Here is a 22,504-nt window from a genome sequence, read left to right as displayed (position 1 = left end):
AGATATCTTGGCATGTCATAAGATTGTGAGCTGGAAGATTTTTGTTATATTCTTGATTTATCCACATAAGGCATGCTCCTTTATTAGAGCTTTATTAAAATCAGGTGGGGCACAATTAAATTTTCCCCAAAAACTTGTGGCCACCTTACATTTAATCATTATGTGTACTATATTTCACGTTCTGGGCCACAAGCAAAACATTTTGTAGCTCCAAATGTGAAAAGTCTTGAGAGTGCTTTTAATCTTCGCAAATTACCCATTTATTTATAGTGAGAGTGCTTTTGAGGTAACAAAATTTATCTTTCATGAAAATATTTTTCTTGAAAAGTATTTCTAATGCTTGATTGGTGAGTGAAAAATATTTTTCAAACATATATATCTTAAATATTAATAATATTATCAAATTAGAGTGTTTTAATTAAATATTTGAGTTCTAAAAATTAGTAATAATATCTAAATTTTAGTTGGATGAAATATTTAAAAAAGTAAAAGTTAAAATAATTGGAAGAAAATAACCTCCGCCCATAAATAAGGGAAATCAGTTTCCATAAGTAAGATGGTAAGGGAATCACTTTCCCCTTTTGCTAAAAAATAATAGTTAAATATATCAGAATTACTTTTTTTCAGAAACATGAAAAGTACTTCCTGTCCATCAAACATGCCTTAAATAAAAAAGTCTAAAAAAGAAAGTCAACGAGGTGGCATTATAAAATTCCATTCATTGGTGTATTCTGAAGTTAGAACAACTGATAATTTTCAAATCTTATCTTGCTCTACCTTACCCCTTCCATGAGAAATCTAGGCTTTCACCTATGCATTTTAATTTTCCTAGCTTGCTTTAATTTCCCAATTGGTTGTTTTGACAACCATCATGTGGACAACCAGCATGTGCAGAACAAACGCACGACTAATTTCTTTGTCTTTGGAGACTCCATGTTTGATCCTGGAAACAATAATTACTTAGAGAGTATCAACGCTTACCGAGCAAATTTCAAGCCATATGGAGAATCATATTTTGAGCATCCTACTGGCAGATTTTCTGACGGGCGCCTCATCCCTGATTTTGTTGGTAAGGGTTGTGTTTGGTACGAAAAAATATTTTCCTTAAAGATAAATTATTTTCTTACTTATATTGTTGTGTTTGAACGTAAACATAAAGTATTGTCCTAAAGCATTCATATAGGAGTATAATTTAGGCAAAATGCTATGGGAGTAAAGGGTGTGTGGTAAGGTGTGGGGGCAGTGGCGGACCCAGAATTTTGAGTTCGGGGGTGCTTGATAATAATAGAGAAGAAAAAATAATCTAGCATTTAAAAAAAATAAAGTTCCTAGTGAGGTTTGAACTCTTGACCCTTTAGTAACAAAGCCTCCAGCACCCTCCCCTAATCAAATTACCTATCAAACTTATCACTTCATGGGTGCTCTATTAACTATTTATATCTGTTTCCTTTATATTTTCTATACAGCTATACACTCCGTGACTGAGTTCAATGGGTGCTGGAGCACCCAAAATTTGCTAGTGGGTCCGCCCCTGTGTGGGGGTGGTGGGGATGGGAGCTATGAGGGGTGGGAGTGGGGTAGGGTGTCAGTAAGTATATATATATAAATATATATATATATATATATATAAAAAATAATATTTGACTTGTATATGTAGTTTTTTTATATAGATATATAGTATAATTTTTCGATGAAGAGTGTTCAACTTACCACCCTTTCGTTTATGTAGCTATGCCACTGGGTGTATTGTAGGTGAAAATGAGAAAATTAGTACGGAATATCACTTGCTGAACTTTGTTTCCCTAGTTCCACTAGAGAAGTTCTTTCCTCATTTTTAAGGAACTTGTTTTAGAAAAAAATTCTTTTTGAAATTTTTACTAACCAGATATGAGAATGCTAGAAAAATAATTTCCTCTATACCAAACACACCCTCAGTACCTTGACACTCTAATTTTATTGCAATCGCTTTATGATTTTCTGTTTTTGTTTTTCAATTTAATTTTAATTTTAATTTTAATTTTATATAATGCGAGTATAAACTTTTTCCCACTATTAGCGAAATTTGCAAATTTGCCAATGATTCCATCATATTACCAAGCTCTTCACAACCGTTCCTTTTACGGAGTGAACTTTGCCTCTGGTGGTGCTGGTTGTCTAGATGAAACCTACAGTGAAAAGGTTGGTACATGATACATACCTTTAGTTTAAGATTATAAGATTTGAATTTTTTTTTACTTTATGAAATTCTTGTTAAGTCAAAGTAAGACAAACAAATTAAACGGTGGAAGTATAGTTGATGCAATTGGAAATATTAAAACAGCACAAATTTCAGAACTTCTAACAATATTCAAAATTTATTGCAGATAAATTTTATTTCTTCATTGGCTTACTACTCTTGTTAACTCCAATCACCACTCACCAATTAAAATTAGTTCCTCTGTCTCATCTATGTGACACCTAATTTCGAGAGTCAAACTTATTAATTTTGACCATGAATTTGGACATGAATATTTTAATTTTTTTTTGTAATAAAAATTTAATATTTAAAAACTATATAAAAAATACTCCTAATAGAGAATGTTTACGCGGATAGCTCAATTTGTTATGGTACTTTAGTTACAATTTTTATCGGATCAGCCATTAATGTTTATCATAGACATTAGTTAACCTTATGGTATAAATGTCCTTTTATATTGTTAGTTATAACTTATAACATGAAACCTAACTTGTTTTGTACTTACAGGTGATCAGCCTAAACACACAATTTGGCAATTTTAAGACTCTTGACAGAAAAGTTGAAAGCACAACTAGGGAAAAAAGATTCAGAGGCATTGTTGTCCAATGCAATTTACTTGTTCAGCGTAGCCAACAACAATTATCTGCGTCTTTTCGACATTCCAGATATGCCTTCCGACATGTCTTGTTTAGCTTATACAACAGAGCAGGAATATATGAATATGGTGATGGATAACTTCGTCAATGTCACTATGGTAACAAAACACAAGGTTTTTTGTACACTAATTAAAGGCTTAATACATCAGTAACCGCTTAAATTTGTCAGTAAATTTCATTTAGATACACAAATTACGGCTTGCTCAATTAAGCACCTAGATACATGATAAAGTGTTCCTACTAGGCACTTTCGGTTCAAATTTTAAAATACATTTTTATGTGTGTTCTCAAATGCTCATTACGTAAATAAGTTAACCATTTAAAATATGTCATCTGCTTTAACTATACGTATTTGTCTCAATATAACCTGTAAAACCGCAGGCATGTTACGCTCAATTGACGCTGATGTGTGTCAAAAGATATGACATATTTTATGTAGTTAACTTATCTACGTAATGAGCATATGAGACCAAGCGCAAATGTTTTTTTTTGAAATTTGAACCAAAGTGTCTAATAGGAACACTATATCATGTGTTTATGTGTTCAATTGCAAGGGGCCATAAATGAAATTTACTGATAAGTTTAAGGTGTTACTATGTATTAACCCTTAATTAAACATGTCTATAGAGAGATGATTTGCTGTGTTGTTCTTTTTTTTTTTTTTTTTTAACCAGGAAATATACAAGTTAGGAGGGAGAAAATTTGGCATCCAAAATCTGTTGCCCTTAGGCTGTTTACCAAGATTTAGGGGTCTTGCTTTTCTTAAGGGAGGTCATCATGGTGATTGCTTGGATGAACTCAACTCCATAGTAAAGAAGCACAATTTAGCTCTTTTGCAAAAATTCAAACAATTCAAGAAGCAATTAAGGGGGTTCGAGTACTCATATTTCAATATGTTTGATGCTCTTAATGAACTCTTTGACAACCCTTCAACATATGGTGCGTTCCTTTAGAATTTAGCACGTAACACAACATATTTTTGATAATGAATTTAATATTATGTACACTGGCCATCTAAAATTTCTAACCATATTAGAAAATTTTAACCCGATATAGCAGGTACACTATCTTATGTTTCCGGACTAATTAGTACTCAATTTATGGATGGTGACATATAGTTATCTTCCAAATAAAATGATAAGACGTAGGCATTTTGGCCTTTTCCAACTTTTGGCCCGTCGGCCAAAATTAATTGCAGGCGCTGGCCAAAATATACAATGACCTATACATTGATTATGTATATTATATGTATATTGTATGTATATTTATATGTAATATACAAAATATATACATTACCGGCTATTATGTTTTAGACCGGTCCAAAAATTTATACACTTATAGCATGGAAGTTAAACTCTTTTGTAATTACAACCTTATGTTTAAGGTAAATTAAAGAGGGTGGAGATAATAATGATACTTCTTTTTATTATGTAAAGGTTTCACAGAAGCAAAGTCAGCATGCTGCGGATTTGGTCCATACAGAGGATTTGGTATTTGTGGAGTGGCAGAGGCTTATGAGTTGTGCAAAAATGTGAAGGAACATGTCATATTTGACTCTTATCATCCCACTGAAAAGGCTTTCCATCACTTTGCACAAGTATGGTGGCAGGGAAATCCAAATTTAGTTCAGCCTCAAAGTTTGAAATCCCTCTTGGACTAGTCTCTCGCCCAACCTTCACCTTCTTCACTGATTAAGTTGAAGCATTCAATTTGAAGGGTTCAACGTTGGCTTACCGTCTGTGTTTAAGGTTGAACGTATTCAATTGAAGCTAATTCTATGCTTTCCCGCATCATAAGAAACTTTGATTATCAAATTGTATGTCATTTTATCTTCTCTTTTGACTTATTTTTCTATTACATTGAGATCAGGAAAGAAGAAGGAAAAAGATGAATAAGGAGAAATAAATTATTTACCTAATGTATTGTGAGAGACTCTCAATTGTACAACTAGATTGTAAGCTTTAGTGGTTATGTATTTTGGTCAATTGAAACCCCTTCAAATTAAGTTTTTAGTATCAAGAGTTACTTTACGGTAATTTTAGCTTCATGTTACTTTGGGAGTGATCTCTTTCACATGAAGGAACTTCATTTCTTGAGATGGCCGTGAAAAGTCATTTTTCATATCTATATCAGATTATACTAAACACGGCAACACACTAAGTTAAAAGTATTTCTCAAAATATTCTTCAAAAGGTGTTTGGTCATTTTGTCCTTTTACAAAAAAAAAAAAAAAAAAAACTTTTCTATAATTCTAACTACACTTAATTGAAAATAATATTTCATCTACCTATTGGCTTATACAAATTATATGAACTTTATTTAATAACTCACTATTTCACTTTTAATATAGGAGTACTGTAAGCAGAGGCGGATTTAGGATTTGAAGGTGAAGGGTGCCACAATTTTCTTCAATGTACATCTTGTGAGGAACGTGTATTTGGGTCGGGTCCATCTCTTTTTAGTTTATTCGGTTCAACTTAATAGGCTTTTTATTTTATTTGCAAATATGAAAATTACATCTCAAAAATCAAGAAACGAACATAATTAACATCTTAAACAAGGAATCACACTCATTAACACCCATTAACAATAGAAGTAAAATCAACATTTTCACCAAGGGACTTGCATCTCTTATGTATATTAAAAAATGAATTTGCACAAGTAAAATAACATCTTCAATAAGAGAATTAAACCAATCAAAATAAGAAAAACTCTTCAATAGGAAATACACCCCATAAGTAAATGTAGAATTAGATAAACTACAAGTTCTAAAAAATAAATCATAAATTTCATGTTTTTTCTAAGCAGTGCTTACGAAATTTCCATCACAATTTAAGTAGTAAAGTGATTTAAATTGAATTTAACTATTATAGAATAGCATAATTTTTTATAATACACTCCCTCCGTCCATTTGTATTTGTCCATTATACTAAAAATATATGTCCACTTTTACTTGTTAGTTATATAGTTTGAAAAACCAAGACATAATTTACCATTTTATACCTATTTTACCCTTATTATTAAGTACTCCAATTCATTTCTCATTTTATTTATTGCTTATTAAGAGTGTCCCAAGTCAAATATAGACACGTAAACATGGACGGAGGGAGTAATAAACAAAAAAAATTATAAAATAAAAAAAATTGATCTCAATCCAAAATTTCCATTGAGACCTAAGTTTTTCGATTTAAATACTTAGAGATTTGAGATTAAGAGAAATGCTTAATTGAAGGGATTTTGAAGTTTCTATTTGTGTGTTCTTGCTATAGATCACAGATAAAATAATAGAAAAGATGAAAGGCAATATAAACAATAAAAATATAAATAGAAAATTAGGAGAGCCGAAAAGAGAATTACTGGTACAAAGGAAGTAAAAAAGCACAAAGAAAAACGGGAATCGAAAAATGTTCAAGATAGATTCAAACTTATGTCTACCGGCCGTGACACCTTTGTCTAATTTACGACTGAGGGTGGCAGGATCAAATATTTAACCTAATTTAAGCAAATTACAACATAAGTATATAAAAAAATTATTAACCTAGGGGGTGCCATGCCACCCCACCCCAAAGGGTGGATCCGCCCCTGTCTATAGTTCCACTTTGATTGAAGTTGCTGTATAGAATTTGATGTTAACAATAATGCCTAGACTTAACAAATTACAACAACACTTTGCCTCCAGTAAAAACTTAGCGGCACCTAGAATTAACATCGAATCAAATAATTAATTTAACCTTATCAGTTAAAATTTAAACTGAAAAGACACATCAATTAGCATTTGTGTGTGTGTATACGAAACTTGATTTGATATAAAGTTTAGGACCCGTTTGGTCATAAAATTATTCACTTTTTTCTGGAATAATTTTTCATTCTATTTGAAAATCTGTGTTTGGTCATGAAAATTTCAAATTCAACTTAAGGTTGAATTTCGAATTTGAAAAATAGCTTATAACCTGTTTTATCCAACTTTATCTTCATAATTCCAAATAAATTGATCTCCTCTCCTTTGCAAAAATATATTTGGTTTCTATGACCAAACGCCAACTTCAGTTTAGTAAGTTTCTACCCCTCCCAAAATAACACAAAAAATGATGAAAGTATCTTCAGTTTGCAGCCACATAAATATTTAAGACTTATTTTGAACCACAAGTTTCAAAAATCTTCACTCTGTCTTAAATGTCGTGTCCAGTCAAATGAGTTCACATAAATTGAAACGGAGGGAGTATATATATTAGTTATGCTGATTTCTAAATTACAAACCAAACACCGTATTAGGTGTGTTGAATTTTATACATAGAAATAGAATGCTACCTGACATGGTATTACTTATGCGGACTAAATACCTGCAAAACTTAGCTCCTAACGACCTACCAAACTAAGTAAATGAGGAAAAGTTAAAAGCTCCCGTTTTAACAATGTGTGCATTGTGCAACAAATTCTGAAACCAAGTACCTCACTCAACTGCTCTAATATCAGATTTCTACACTTAAAATATGTCTGCTAAAGTGAATTAGTTTCCAAATTAGAAAAGAGGTCATTCATTTTGGCACGGACTAAAAAGGAAATATGTTCATATAAATTGAAACAGAGGGAATATAAATTATGAAGGAATCTACGTATTGTTTTAGGCAGGATAGAAAATAGCATAATGAATAGTATTCCCTCCGTTTACTTTTACTTGTCTACTATTCCATAAATACATTTTCACTTTTACTTGTCCACTTTCGCATATCAAGAGAAAAATAATTTATTTTTCCTGTTTTAACTTAGCATTAATTACTCATTCTAAATTATTTTTCAAATCTAATACAATTATACATCAATTAATATGAGTATCATGGTAAAATATGTACTTTATATATTATTTCTTAAGAAGTGTGCAAAGTCCATAGTGGACAAATAAAAATAAACGGAAGGAGTACATAAATAACATAACAACCCTGCGTAACTAATCTCGCATAATATAATACATAAATTTTCACATAACTAATCGCTGCATTACTAATATTTGCATAACTTTAATCAGCTACCAAACGACCCTAAAGTGCACAATGAAGTCACTTCAATCTTCATCTTTTGGTCTTTATGTCAAATCATCTTACTATTTCCTTTCTCTTCAAAACTTCATTGCTTGGTGTATAGCTAAACTGGGGAACATTTGACCTACTTTCATTTATTTTGTGGGACTTATATCCTATATCATTCTCCTAAACTTTCAACAAGTTGTATTAACTTAGAAATCTACTCACTTGTTCTTGTTAGCCTCTTGTGTTTTGTCCACCTTTGTTTCCTTTTGGATTTGTTAATTTGACACTAAAGGGAATCAAAAATGGCTCTGAAGGTGGGTGATCTTGAGCTTTTAACCACATGCACTTGCTCCATTTATAGAAAATACTTTAAGTTTAACAAATTTTGCTTCACGGGAAACACTTTTGACTTTTGACCTTGAATGTTTGCCCATGAAATAAGCGGGGATAAAAATTTAAGATCACCAATTTTCAAGATCATTACGTATAATTCCTGAAAGGAAAAATGGCGATTAATTGATTCAACATAGAAACATATGAAAATGGTCTTATACTTTATTATCCTTTTCTTCTTTAATAGGTCGTAATGTATTCTGTAATAATCACTAAGAGCCTGTTTGGATTGGCTTATAAGTTGCTTATAAATTGCTTATAAGCTGTTTTCAGCTTTTTTGAGTGTTTGGCTGGCCAGCTTAAAGTCATTTTGTGCTTAAAATAAGCTCAAAAAAAAAATTGGGCTCATTTGACTTAACTTATCTAAAGCAGCTTATAAGCTGAAAACAGCTTATAAGCCAAAAAAAAAAAAAAGTTAGACTACCCCAACTTATTTTTTTTAGCTTATAAGCTGCAAACAGCTTATAGGCATAAGCCCATCCAAACAGGCTCTAAGTGTCTTTTGCCAAATTGACATCTGAGAGGAATCATTTTATTTTTAGTGGAATCATAATTTTGAATTGGAATTACATGCAACTAAGATATATCATCAATTAAATTTTTGACGCTAATAATTACTAAGTATCTATATCACAAATAGCTATTATTTCTTTGCAGATGCACACTATGAAATTGACACCGATCTAACTAGACACCATAGGAAGACATGTGAAGATTGAATTTATGTGCAACATCTATAAAATGCATAATTAATTCGACAAAATCTTCTTGATATGTATGCAACCGTAAAAATAAGAAAATTACAGTTTCTTAAAGACAGTTGAAACTTTTAGCTATAAAGTATTTGCAACAATTATCGACGTTGCACATATTCAAATATAATATGTGTTGTTGATATATCAAAAAATAAGAAAATTATCAGACTCATTATATTTCTACTATATAAAAGAGCGGGTAAAGATGCTTTGTTCGACATGTATGGTTAGTGGTATTAAATTTCAAATTGAGGATGTTCAATTAGTAGGATTGTTGGATGTTTTTAAGTAGATGATGTATTGTTTATTTGGTGGTGTTGAAGGGCTTCCTTGGTTGATTAAAAGCATTTAGGCAGTGTTGGAGGATGTTTACCCTAAAAAGAGTATAGTTAAATTCATTTCTGGTTTAAAGGACATGCGATTTGATTTGTTATAAACAGTGAATAAAAAGGCCAATAACAACTAGAGAAACCAAACGAGTAAATCAATAAAGAACTATAAAAGAAATAATGAAATAATTAAGCCTAGGCTTTGTTGATCCTTGGAGAGAATCCTTTGTTGGGTTGTCCTCCAGTGGAATAATTATATGCTCTGGCCTTGCAGAATAAATATTAGCCCTATACAAAAGAATGATAAAGTTAGCTAATTGCAAAAGAATGAATAGTAAGAATGTGTGTCAGTAATTGTTATTCGGTGATGATGCCCCCTTCTTAAGAGGCCTTTAGGCTTCTTTTATAGTACAAATACATCAGCACTAAGCCGTGATTAAATTCTAATAATGAGTAATAATAGACAATAAATGCTGCTCTAATTCTAAACCGTAATGTTTGCTTGAATATGGACCAGTCACACAGCGTTAACCTTTCATTAGTGACCCCCGACAATTGCCTTGGTAGGTTTGCTCCGAGTTTATCTGAGGTCTCTCATTCCGACTAAGTGAAACGACTAAGAAGTGTTTCACCTTCAACTGTTATGTGTTCCCTTCTCGTCATGCCATGTGTCGAGCTATATTTTGTCATGTATACAGATAGTTCCCCCACTCTCCGGTGGAGAGAAACGACAATGGGGAGTGGATTTGAAACGTCCCCTGACATATCCCTACTTAATGGCGGGAAAATGAATCGTCCCGATGGTTCATTCAAAAAGACAACTGTCAAATCCGAATTCAATGCTCTTACTGCGAAGCGCTGGCAACCTTTCAATCACAATGACTGACATAAAGCTGTCGTTTTTGGAAAATTGTGTCCTTTTGAATACCGAACGTTTCATCTCCTTTATTTACGTATATATAAGGCAAGAGATCAAGCCCAAATTCAACTAAATATTTTCTTTCCTTAAACGAGAAAAATCTCTCTTGAAATCCTCTTTATCTCTATCTTTTCCTTTCTTGCAAAGATTCTAATCATGTCTGCTACTTCATCCCCCAATCGTTCTTCTCAAAATAACACTCCATCCCCCGAACATCGTTCTGGGAAAGCCCCAATCTCACCAACAAGATAAGAAGTTGATCTTAATTCCTTTGCTGCCGACATCTTTCCTGCTGGGGTTCAAGTATAATGAAAATTTTAATGTTGTTGACCACCATCAATCTGTTGAAGAAATTGAGTCCTTCATAACTACTGATACTATTCCCAAAGTTCGAGAGGACTGCATCTTCACTCCTGAAGTTTAAATTGTTGTTGTTAATTTTGGAGCCAGAATGAGTTACCATTTTGACAGTTTCTCCATGGTATACACCTATCCTTTTGTGATAGGTTTCAGACTCCCAGTTCTCCATATCAATGAAGATTTCTGTTGCCGATACCGGATTTGTATCTGTCAAGTCGCCCCTCAAATTTGGCGCCTGGTCTACTGCATTCAAATTACGGCCGACCAGGCCGGAGTTAAATTCTCCCTTGATCACTTAATGCACTTGTATGTTCCCCGGGTGTTCCAAGAAAGGTTGGTTCACCTATATCCTCTTGGAAGACAGTTCTTGGTTAGCCGGGAGGATGATTTTGATTGGGGATGGCTTCATAGGTTCGTGATGATCTAGACCTGTCACCTTCATCGTTCCGCGCTCGAGCCATTTTCGGAGGCATGGAATAACACTTGTAAGCCCCTTACTGGAATTCCCCCTTCTTCTCTTTTTATAATACCGCTTCTCATTTTTCTTAATCATTTTTTCGTATTTATGCTACTTTATAGCGATTCCAGTAGAGCCTGAACTTTTAGTCGGGATTTTCGAATGGGTCGTTGCACTGCTGCTTGCCACGCCCAATATGACTCGATCTTGAAGAAAAATAACCTTCGATTGGTGGAGGGGAAAAAGTCACGGCAGGCGAAGCTCAATTTCATTAATAGTGTATGATTTCACACCTCTTATTTTTCCCCTTTTTTATTCATCCTCTCCTTGCAGGTCTTCCCGTGAGACCGACTGCTTCTCGGAGAGTCCCCACTCGAAAAACTGCCCTGCCAAACATTTTCAATATTGCTTCTTCTATCTGAAAACGTAAGCCAAATGATGCATCAACCTCCCCGACAGGAATTGGCTCTAGAGTATGGACCCGACACTGGCTCATGGAAGTGTGGAGCAAAGAACAATAGGATGCTCAGACAGGGGTGGTTTTTATTGATGATAATGATGAGCGGCCTAAGGTTGGTAGTCCCTAGATTCCTTTGCCTGATGGTTCTAGCAAAGCATCTAGGGAGCCCAAGGTTTCTCCTGCCTAGTTGTGTTCGAGAAGCCCTGTTATCTCAGTGTGCGAACTATCGCAAAGGAGCTTTATTTCGCCTGTTGAAACTGTAACTTCGGGTTCATCCTCACGTCCCAAACCTTTGGTTACGAGCTTGGAATCTTCACTAGCTCATCTGGCCAATTTGTTCCTTCATGTATTTGTTCCTCCTTTCTTATGAATTTCTTCATAAGTCCCCAGTGGTTTTAGTTGGCCCTTTGATGATCCCTCTTTCAGGGTCATGTAGCTGCCACCTCCACTGTTGAATTTTCTTGGACCATTGCTCCCTCTTGTGGGGAAGTTAGACTTCAAGAGGAAAATAATTTTCTAAGATTTGAGGTAGAAAGGCTCCAGGCCAAAATTTGAGTTACCGATTCCCTCCAGGCCTCTTTGAGAATGCGCTTAGAAGATGCGACCAACTCGCTAAGGGACCGGGAGAATTCTCTTCAAATCCTAACTTCCTCATATGTGGGTCTACAGGACAAAGCAACCAGACTCGACGGTGACCTGAACAACATCCGGAGCCAACTTCCAATTGTTGAAGTTTCTCGGGATAGCATTCTAGCCCGATGCCAAAAATTACGACTCCGTGGTGATTTGGCCATTCTAGAAACTCGGAGGGATACATTTGAAGAGGCAAGTGCCCCTGACTTTGACCTTCCTACGTCATTGCTTGAAGTAGAAATTGACTTGGAGGCTGCAGAAATGGATATCGAGGACATCCATTACCTTTAGGGGAATGGATTAGGGAGTGAAGACTCTGGGTCACCACCTGCTGTTGGAGCTGCTCCGGACACTTAGCACTCGTACTTGCTCTAAACGTTTTATAATAGAATTGTTATTTCCATTCTTCTTCTTTTTGTTCTGAACAATTGTTAACTTCTAATGGAACTTTCCCAAATTTTGTTTGTAAGCCCAAACGGATCATGGGACCGGCCCTTTCCGTGGGTCTATGACATGGCCAGGTCGATATTTACGACCTACGAGAACATTTCTATATTTTAACAATAACTCGTTCCCGGCTGCATTCCCATCAATCATATGTTCACTTTACTTTTTGGACCTTGTATAATCAACTCCTTCAGGCTTTTACCTCAGCGGAATATGAAGGCGAGGTTGCTAGGCAGCAGCCAAAGAAGAGGATGTTTAAGAAGTTTAATTTTTTGATGCTTTTCCAGACATGTCTTGTAACGACCCTTCCAGTCGTTATGGGAAATGTAGGATCACCCCACAAAATGTAACCTTTCCAATGGTAGAACGAGCCAGTAGAAACTAAATTGTGTGAGCTTATGAGCTGAAATTTGATTTGTTTGTGGTTGTTGCTTGATTGTCTTGAGTCCGTCGGGGGGTGACGTAGAAAATTAGAACTCCGTTGGGAATTCCAAGGCCACGGGTGGATTCGTAGGGCGTCTTTATGTATATGTACATATTCTTTTGTATTTTTGAGGCCTCGAATGAAATGTTGGGTGCTAAGGGGAAAAACTGGACAAAGAGTCGAGCTCACTGCCCAAAATGGACCGCTGTGGCGGTGGGAGTACCGCTGCGGCGGTACCACTATAGCGGTGCTTTGACCACTGCCAGCGGCCATCCATGTTCTCAGTGGCCGCTGTGCCGGGCGGTGGACCGCTATGGCGGCACCGCTATAGCAATGGACAGACCGCTAGAGGATTTCTCTTTGGTCCGCTATAGCGGTCACTTGACCACTATAGCGGGACCGCTGCAGCGGCGTGATGACCGTCGTAGCAGTCGACGAAAAATAGTAGCCCGAATTTTATATACTTAGTTTCATATTACCTACTCACAAAACACCAACACACTTCCTAAAAACCACCTAGGGTGAAATTCCAAGCCAGGGCAAGAAACTCTTGAGAGGTAAGTTCCATCAATTCCATTTTGTCATTCCATTCTCCTTTATAATTGTTATCCCCCTCGTGCGTCTTTAATGGTGAAATTGAAGTAGAAAACCTAGAATATTAATAAACCTTCTAAACTTGATGGGTTATGGTTATTATCACTTAGTTATCATCTAAAGGCTTGGGTTAGTTCTCTTAACCATGAATTGAACACTTAGAGACATAAACTAAGTGAATTGAGACCTAGGGTTCTATAAAAATGGTGTCTTGACCATAAAAGTTGCTTGTAATGGGAATGTTGATAGATTATGGTTATAAATTGATGATTAATGAATACTAAGGTCCTTGATAGGTTGTTTAACACCTAGAAAAACATCCACCCCTTGAATTGGTACTTGTGATTTGAGCATTTGTGACTCATTGAGCCTTTTATTTCTATACTTTGAGCTTGCTAAGGCTTTAAGAAAGTGAAAAGCTGTAGCGGAGTGACTTGCGTGTTCCAACTCTACTTTGAGGTAGGTTACGGTCTATTTGAGTTCGACTTTGGTTAGTTGATTGTATATTTGTGAATTCTTTAGGACAAAGCATGTCTAGTTTTCATGCACGAGATTGTGTGACTAAGCTCCTACGTGATTGTGATCGAGTGATTGTGTAGGCTTCATGCCACTATTCCTGTGTGTTGATTCTATAGTGGAAGTATTGTGATGAGAAGCTAATATGATCTTCTCGACGGTATTGTGACATGGAATGATGTTTAGAGTATTGATATTGAGAAAGTAAGAAACACTGTTCTGTAAAAAGGTATGGAAAGGCACATATGTGACCTAGATTGTGGCTCGTGGTCCGAGGTTAGTTCCGAAAATGAGAGGTACATTGATATGTCCCGCGTCCGAGGTTCGTTCCGGAGTGGAGGTTTGTGCTCGGGTCCGAGGAGTATTCCGGAATGAGTGGTACATGGACACCATGGGTCCCCTGCAGGTCATGACTACTAAGGAATGACATCAGTTAACATGTGTGTACAGTTAGTGTGGTCATTGTGGTAAACTTATTTTGTTGTGGCTTACGTGATTGTGATTCTTGACATCTTGGTGATTTGATTGTGATTATCCTTGGTTGGCTTGCTGTGGTTTATTAATATTCATGTCTGTTGACTAGCTTGTTTATTCTATTGATTTTATGAAATATGAATGATACTAACCTTAATCGGCCTATGATATCTACCGGTACATAGTGTTTGTACTTATACTACCTTGCTGCATTCTTTTGAGTGCCAATTGTGATACGGAGACTGCTACCCGCCCACACATCTACGTGGAGGACGTTTGCCGATAGATTTTAAGTGAGCTTCTTCCCATGCCAGGCCGCCCGAAGATCTTCTTCTTATGATGTCTTTTCTTATTCTGGACATTATAGATATTTATTAGTCTGATTTCATTCCTTATACATGTTTTAGATTAGAGTCCTGTACGATGGATTTTGGATTTTGGATTTTGGATTTTGGGGGTTTTGTAATAGTTAGAACTTCCACACTTATTTCAGTAATTTATGGCATGACTTATTTTGTTCATTTGATGTTTGAATGAGTAATAACTGATTAGCTTGGTTAACATAAAACTGGATTTGAATGGATAGCTGTCTTGTGTGTTAGTTCGCCCACTAGGATTTAGTTGGGTGCCAGTCATGGCGGGATGGGTCATGACATGTCTACTGATGGACTTGCCAAGTTGTTCCCTGTTCATCCTCGCAGAAGATTCCAGAGGGGTTTGAAGAAGAAACTCGTAGGTTAATTCTATCGTAACCGTACAGGAAAAGTTTTTACTGCAATTTTGATGAGAACAATGGATGCTTCGAATGATGATTAGTTTGAGACTAATAACTTGTTGATACATTGTAACCCTTTTAGTTTTTGTACTTACCTTGGGCTTTTTGTCGTACCTTTTTTAATCTCTCAACATGTATTCCTAACTTCTAATTTAATAAAGATGACTCTTCATCCTACTTTATTGTCATATTTCTTTTTATAATTCTGGCAGCTACTTATTCTAATGTAAGACAAAATAAAGATACTAAAACAATCAAGGCTTACCCGGATGCATTGCTTCTAAAGTCAACTTATTCTTTAACCTTCTATTCACTTGGACTCCTTTTCTTTTCATGGCAAGTGAATTCTTCCATTTTTACTTTGAAAACGACATATATGTGTGATTCAAGCACACTTTTACTGCACTTGGGTGGATACTCTCCGAATTTGTTTCTTTTCCCTTTTTTTTTTACTCGAGTGATCTTATTATCATCCGACTTAAATACCTCCAAATGAATAATAATTTCCTCAGGTTTAAATACCTCTAATTTTGATTTTCTCGGATGTAACACCCCGTACCTTTAACCTAAGCTTTGACCATGATCCTAGACTTAGAAAACCAGATAAAGAATGTGGGAATTGGACATTTACTATTCAGTTGTAAGATGGTGGTTTACGCCCATGAACAGTGACCGTATTTCAGTATACAACCCGTATTTCAAGTCGTAAAATGGTACCAAAAATCTCTGAGCATTCTGGAATTTGACACTTACATCGTTAAATACGGAACGTATTTCAAAATACGGCCCGTATATTAAAACGCATTTGGAATTTGGGAAACCTTCCTTGATGAAAGTTGTAGATCTTTGAAATACCTTTCCAACGGTATATTATTGGGGTCAAACGGACATCTGTGCAAAGAGTTATGACCATTTTACTAAAAAGACGCAGTGTAGTCCATACGAAATACTGACCGTATTTCAAAATACGGCCCGTCTTTCAAAATACGGCCAGTATTTTGCTGGATGTAAAGTTCAATTTTCCAGAACAGTATATATTCGTCCATATCAGTTCAATCAGTATTTTTCATTCCTTCAAGCCCTAGAACGACCTCCTGCCCTCCTCCATTATCAAGAACACCAAGGTAAGCCTACTCTAATTATTATAACTCAATTCTAACATATACTCTAATAATCTAAACAAGAAATCATCATTCCTAAACTAGGGTTTTCAAAAAACCCCATCTCAAGGTTCATGATTCAAGATTTTGGAAATCTTCTTCAAAGATCAACTCTTTAATTCAAGTTTTGGAGCATTACCAGGTATGTAGGGTTGCTATCTACGTGTGGGAACATCATTGTTCTTCCCCCACGCCTCTTAATCCATAAAGTATGAATCCTTACGAAAACTATGGTTTCTACACCATGCTCATGACAACCCTAGTCCATGTCCATGATTATATTATGTATGAATTGTTATTATTATATCATTGTGTTCTTAATAACTCCATATGATTATTGAGAACTGTCCGTAATCCATGAAAACCCATATTTTGTATTCCATGGGTTCTTTCATGCATGTTTTTGACTAAGAATGATTATTTCATGAATATCCTATATGTCTAAAAATTTTCATGCAATTAAATCGTATAATTACTTTTATGCCATGATACAAGAAATATACATGCTAAATACAAGTTATTTCACGAAAATCATGGGCTTCTTAACCAACTATATTATGTTCATATTTTTGGGAGTTGCACAAATTACCGAGAAGGATCGCTCCGCCCAGATAGGACGATACCTTAATTTTACACTGAATGGATCCATCAGGCACGACACCACCTCATACCTTGGCAAGGTATGGGGGCTCTGCTGGTCCGGCGAGGTACCAGACTCCACTTACCCACGTAGTGATATTATATTGTCGGTTATGAAATGCTCTCCCAACCTACCATGTTTTACTCATGCTTTATATTATATATGTATTCATGTTCATGCTCATAACCAGGTTTCAGTTTCACGTTCAGTTCTTATCTTTATTACTTTATGTCCTATGTTATTTCATTCAGTTGCCTTACATACCAGTACATTCAATGTGCTGACGTCCCCTTTTATTGCCCGGGGGCCTGCATTTCACGATGCAGGTACTGATATACAGGACGACACATCTGCTCAGTAGGACAGCATTCGTATCAGCTTATTGGTGAGCCCCATCTCATTCGGGGTTTAGTCAACCTTTGTTTTATGATTAGTTATACATCTAAGGTATGTTGGGGGCCTTGTTCCAGTAAGTATGTTTTCCAGTCAGACTCATGATAGAGGTTTCATAGACTAGACAAGTCAGTTATGTTATGTCAGACATTCGGAGTCATATAGCCATTTTGGCTCATTCGTGTTATTTTCGCACTCATATTTAAACAAGTATTTTTATTAAGTATTATGACTTACTACGTTTTATAAAGGATCATCATGCATTCACGTTATATTCCGCTCATGTTATGCCTCATGATTATTCAGCAAGCCATGTGGTTCGCTCGGTCACATGCAGTAAGGCACCGAGTGCCGTGTTTCGCCCAGGCCATGGTTCGGGGCGTGACAAAGCTTGGTATCAGAGCCTAGGTTCAAGTGTCTTAGGGAGTCTATGAAACCGTGTCCAGTGGGGTCACTTTTATATGTGTGTGTGCGCCACACATATAAACAGTTGACCACCAAGACATTTATGATTTTCTCACTTCTTTCAACTCTAGATCGTGCAATAGAGCTGTGTTCTCCAAAATCACTCGAACTCATGTGTTGTTTCCCATTCTACCGAATACGCCTAGTCTCAATGGATGAGGAAGATGTAAAGCTAGTCGTTATCGATGTGTTGCTCTCTGATGGAGGCATCAGGAATTATTCTAACTCGTGCCATGAATCTTAGAGCAGTAAGTAACATTCTCTTTCCATCGAATTCTAAACATATCAAATGTGTAAGCGGCGAGAAGGAACATTAGAGACCCAAGACTCACCGAATAGTGCTTGGTGTGTTTAGCAGGTGATAATACCCTTTTAAAAACAAGTTTCGGCATGGCAGTACACATAGGTTATATACCTTACAAAATAAGTTTATTTGGATTATCTGACCTTGGAGCTACAGTATAAAGATGATAGTTCAGATTTAGGACCCTACAGAGTAACATGTTATGAAATTAGCTGCAGCAATCATAAATTGTCCACGGTAGTTTTAAGCAGGAAATAGCCGAAGAGCCAACCACCTGTAATACTAGAAAGTCTCGACCTTTTCTAGGATATATATTTTCCATATGATCGATGGACATGACTAGGAAGGGACTGATGTGATAAGAAAACCACGAGCAGACGAAATTGAATTTTTTTAGGGTTAGTTTTAAATTATTTAAGTTTATTCAGATCAGACCTAGAGAGATGACGTTAGTAAGTTACTACAAGAGGCAAATATTATTATGAGATAAAAGATATGACAATTCCCTCTTAGGTTATGTGATTAAGTATTTATCCCTGATGTGTATAGTATAATATAATTTTGAAAGTGTATAGGGAGTTTGGGGTTAGTTGTTCCAATTCCTTGTTTGAGACGGATGAAATTTCCCTAAGTGTGATCCATGTCCATAGTTCAGAAAAGATAGTATACAACCCCAGAATAGAGTCAGATAAGGAGGAAAACTTAGAAATAACATTATGCTTCACTTTAGTACTCAGAGAAGAATTAGATAATATGATGCTAGCAAGTGGTTAACAGAAGCATAGTAAGTAAGTTTGAATAGATACAGTGAATTAGAAATTTTCAGCAGAGTTAGTAGAAGTATGATTTGAGTTACTTAGTCAAGTTAGCACTACTAAGTGGGTAAACTGTCTGAATACATCGAAGGCGTGTTAGAACCCAAAGGGTTTAAGTTAAATTTGAGGTATAGAAATTGGTGAAAGAAGAAAACCATCTAAGCAATAAGAGAGCAAGCTATAGAAGAAGAGCCTTTAAGGGTTATCAGAAAAGAGCTTTCCTCAAGACTGACAAAGCTAGTATACCAGTTACGTACATTAGAAACCCATTCATTTAAGTAATCCAGTTTTCCCAGTAAGTAAGACTTTCTTGAAGTAAGCCGAAGAAATGAGTCGTCAATATGTTAGAGGAAATTAGCGGAACCACTAGATGACCACTTATCGCTAACTCAAAGGATTCACAGGCTTTAAACGTCAGCTTTTGAACTAAGGGGGAGATCGTGCGATAAGGTGCCGATATAAACTATGTGTTTTGTAAGTTGATAGGTGTTAATGAGATTATGTCAGAGGGTCACAGTTTCATGTAGCCAAGATAAGGTGTGTAGAATGTGATCTTTATCATGCTGTTGAGATCAAGTACTAGGTAATTATGTTATAAGATAAAGTTCTAGAGCGAATAACGGGTTTTAAGGGTATAACAGTTCCAATTCCAGAGTAATTCATGTACTATGTGGTACTAATGCCCAGACGTACTCTACTCGTGCCTTTCGTACCCATATCATGCCCATGTTAGAGATTGATACTCCGCGTTTAAGATACAAGAATTAAGATTTCATACGATAGTAAGTTATGCAAGGGAATGTCCTTTCATGTCTGGCACTTCTGGTGTGCTCATGTCTAAAGTTAAAAACCGCATTCAGGTCTCACGTATCTATCATGCTTTTATACTCATGTACATGTTCTAGCATCTAAGTTCTTTTCAAATCTGATGATGATCTTGACCCCTATGATTATGTTATCCATGTTACCACATACTCGTGCCCCAATTCATTTCACTATGCATTCCACTTATAGCGGTATCGTAACAATGATTTTGTGAGATAATAATGAAGGTGAACCAAGATGGATGTCCTACCCATGATTCTATGTAATTTGTGCTTATGTTCCTTTAGCTAATGTTTTATGATCATGATGACATGATTCCTTTTTCCTTTCACTAAGTATCTAGGCCTCGTTATGTTCAAGGTGACTTTCTACCCATGTCTTAGATGCTCGAGGAACGAGTTATACATGCATATAATCAATTCTTTCATGTGTTTTATTTATAACAAGGGCGTTTACTCACGGTGATAAGAGTAAGCTATGTTGAACCATGTCCTATTCTTTTGGTATATCTAAATCCTAAAGGTAATGTTTTATCCATGCCTTACGTCTCTGAGTACCCAAGAGTTAGCCTACAATTGTACTCTACGCAAGTCACACTTATGCCTTAGTCTTACTTCAATGCTCATGAACTCAAGTTTATACGCCATGGTATGCAGATACTTATGTGAACGCCATGTTTTTCATGTACCCATGTTCATGCCATTCACGTATTCACGTTTCATGCCATATGAATCCCATTCCCATGTACGCATGTTCCACGTTACGCCTCCATGTACAATGCACCATGTCATGTCTGTTCTCGAAAGCAAAGTATCTTATATGACTAGTACCAATAATTCCTTTTCTCTCAGTCCTCTATAATTCGCTCACGAGAATGAGCAAGATGAGCTAAGGTATTCATAATCATGATTAACAGCTAACAAGATAATCAGAAGTAAGGTGCATTCTTGTATTCAAATAGATATATTTTCATGTACCCTATGGTACTTATCTCGGGAGCATTCTACTCATATTCGACATATTCATGTTATGCCTATGCTAGAGATTTATGAACACCTATGTTAGGATCATATTCTTGTTATACGACTCAAGTCTGTCGCATTCACATCGAGTTGCGCTTACATTCAAAGCCTAAGTCATACTCCTATCTCATAGTACCATGGTGACATACGAACGTCTGTGATTAAGTCTCTAAGTATCCAAATCCTACACGCTCTTAGTATTCAACCCACATGTTGTAACAATCATGTTTCGACATTCAGATCTCATGTTACGATATCTATTTTCACACGTATTCGTATCTCCTGACAGTTTAGCACTCATGTATTCATGTCATCCAGTCTTCGTGTATTTATGTCCCACGTCATGAATCTCACGCCCAGGTAATCATGTCATGTTCGTGCCTATTTGTCACGACCCAACCCCGTAGGCCATGACTAGTGCCCGATCTGGGCACTCAAACGCATTCTAGTATATGGCGGAAGCCGACAAGGCTTTATTTCCAATTTAGATAATTTCCAGAAAAATTTCGGCAGAGTTTCCTTTGATTTACGGACTATCCCATATACCCTGCACGCAGAAAATACCAACAAAGGCCACACAGGGCCAACAAAGCAACATTTAAATATATGCGGACTGGCCGCCGCGGCGAATGGGATCGCCCAAACACAACATAAGCACACATCTATACAGAAAGACCCCAACCCACAAACCTGTCCACAGACCTCTAAACAGACCGACAGAATCATATGACGGGACAGGGCCCCGCCGTACCCATGAACGAGAATATACATATACAGTGATGACAGACTGTACTAAAAGATGGGCTCTGAAGAAAAGAGCGCTCCAAATGGCAGAAAATATATCCTAGACAGACGGATCGGCAAACCTGTCGTCGGTACCTGCGCGGCATGAAAACGCATCCCCCGAGGAAAGGGGGTCAGTACGAAATATGTACTGAATATGTAAATCCTGAATTACAGAGACAAAACCATAACTAGTACAGAACATACAGAAAGTAAACGGAAAATCCAAAGTATCAGATACATATTTTCAAAACATGCAGAGTGTGTACAGAAACATATGTCATATCAAATCCGGCCCCTGCCAAGGGACTCGGCAGACAGAACGTGGCCACCCTCCCGACGCTGGTGCCACAACACAGAAAAATCATAATAGGGGCATAACCCCGTAACATAATATGTCATATCAAATGGCCATAGCAAATCATATCAGAACAAGCGGACATGGCACATCATACTCCACAAACCCATGTACGCGAATACCTGCCCCCTCACATCGAGGCACGGCGAACAATGCAGAGGATCACGCTTGACAACATATCCTGGCCCGGGCTCAGTGTGGGAAACATTGGGGCATCCACGAATGGAGTAGTGAGAGACTAATGCAATTAAAATATCATAAAGGTTTCCGTAGACTCGATGAGGCAT

The 22,504-nt window shown here is 36.3% G+C and overlaps 1 pseudogene; it reads left to right on the top strand.

The window, feature by feature from the left end:
- The first annotated feature begins 665 nt into the window (after positions 1-665).
- LOC132615730 (GDSL lipase-like) lies at positions 666-5,072 on the top strand (annotated as a pseudogene).
- Positions 5,073-22,504: the final 17,432 nt, after the last annotated feature.

This window comes from Lycium barbarum, chromosome 10 (assembly GCF_019175385.1).
Source record: "Lycium barbarum isolate Lr01 chromosome 10, ASM1917538v2, whole genome shotgun sequence".
Taxonomy (NCBI): domain Eukaryota; kingdom Viridiplantae; phylum Streptophyta; class Magnoliopsida; order Solanales; family Solanaceae; genus Lycium; species Lycium barbarum.
This window is presented reverse-complemented; position numbering and strand designations above follow the sequence as displayed.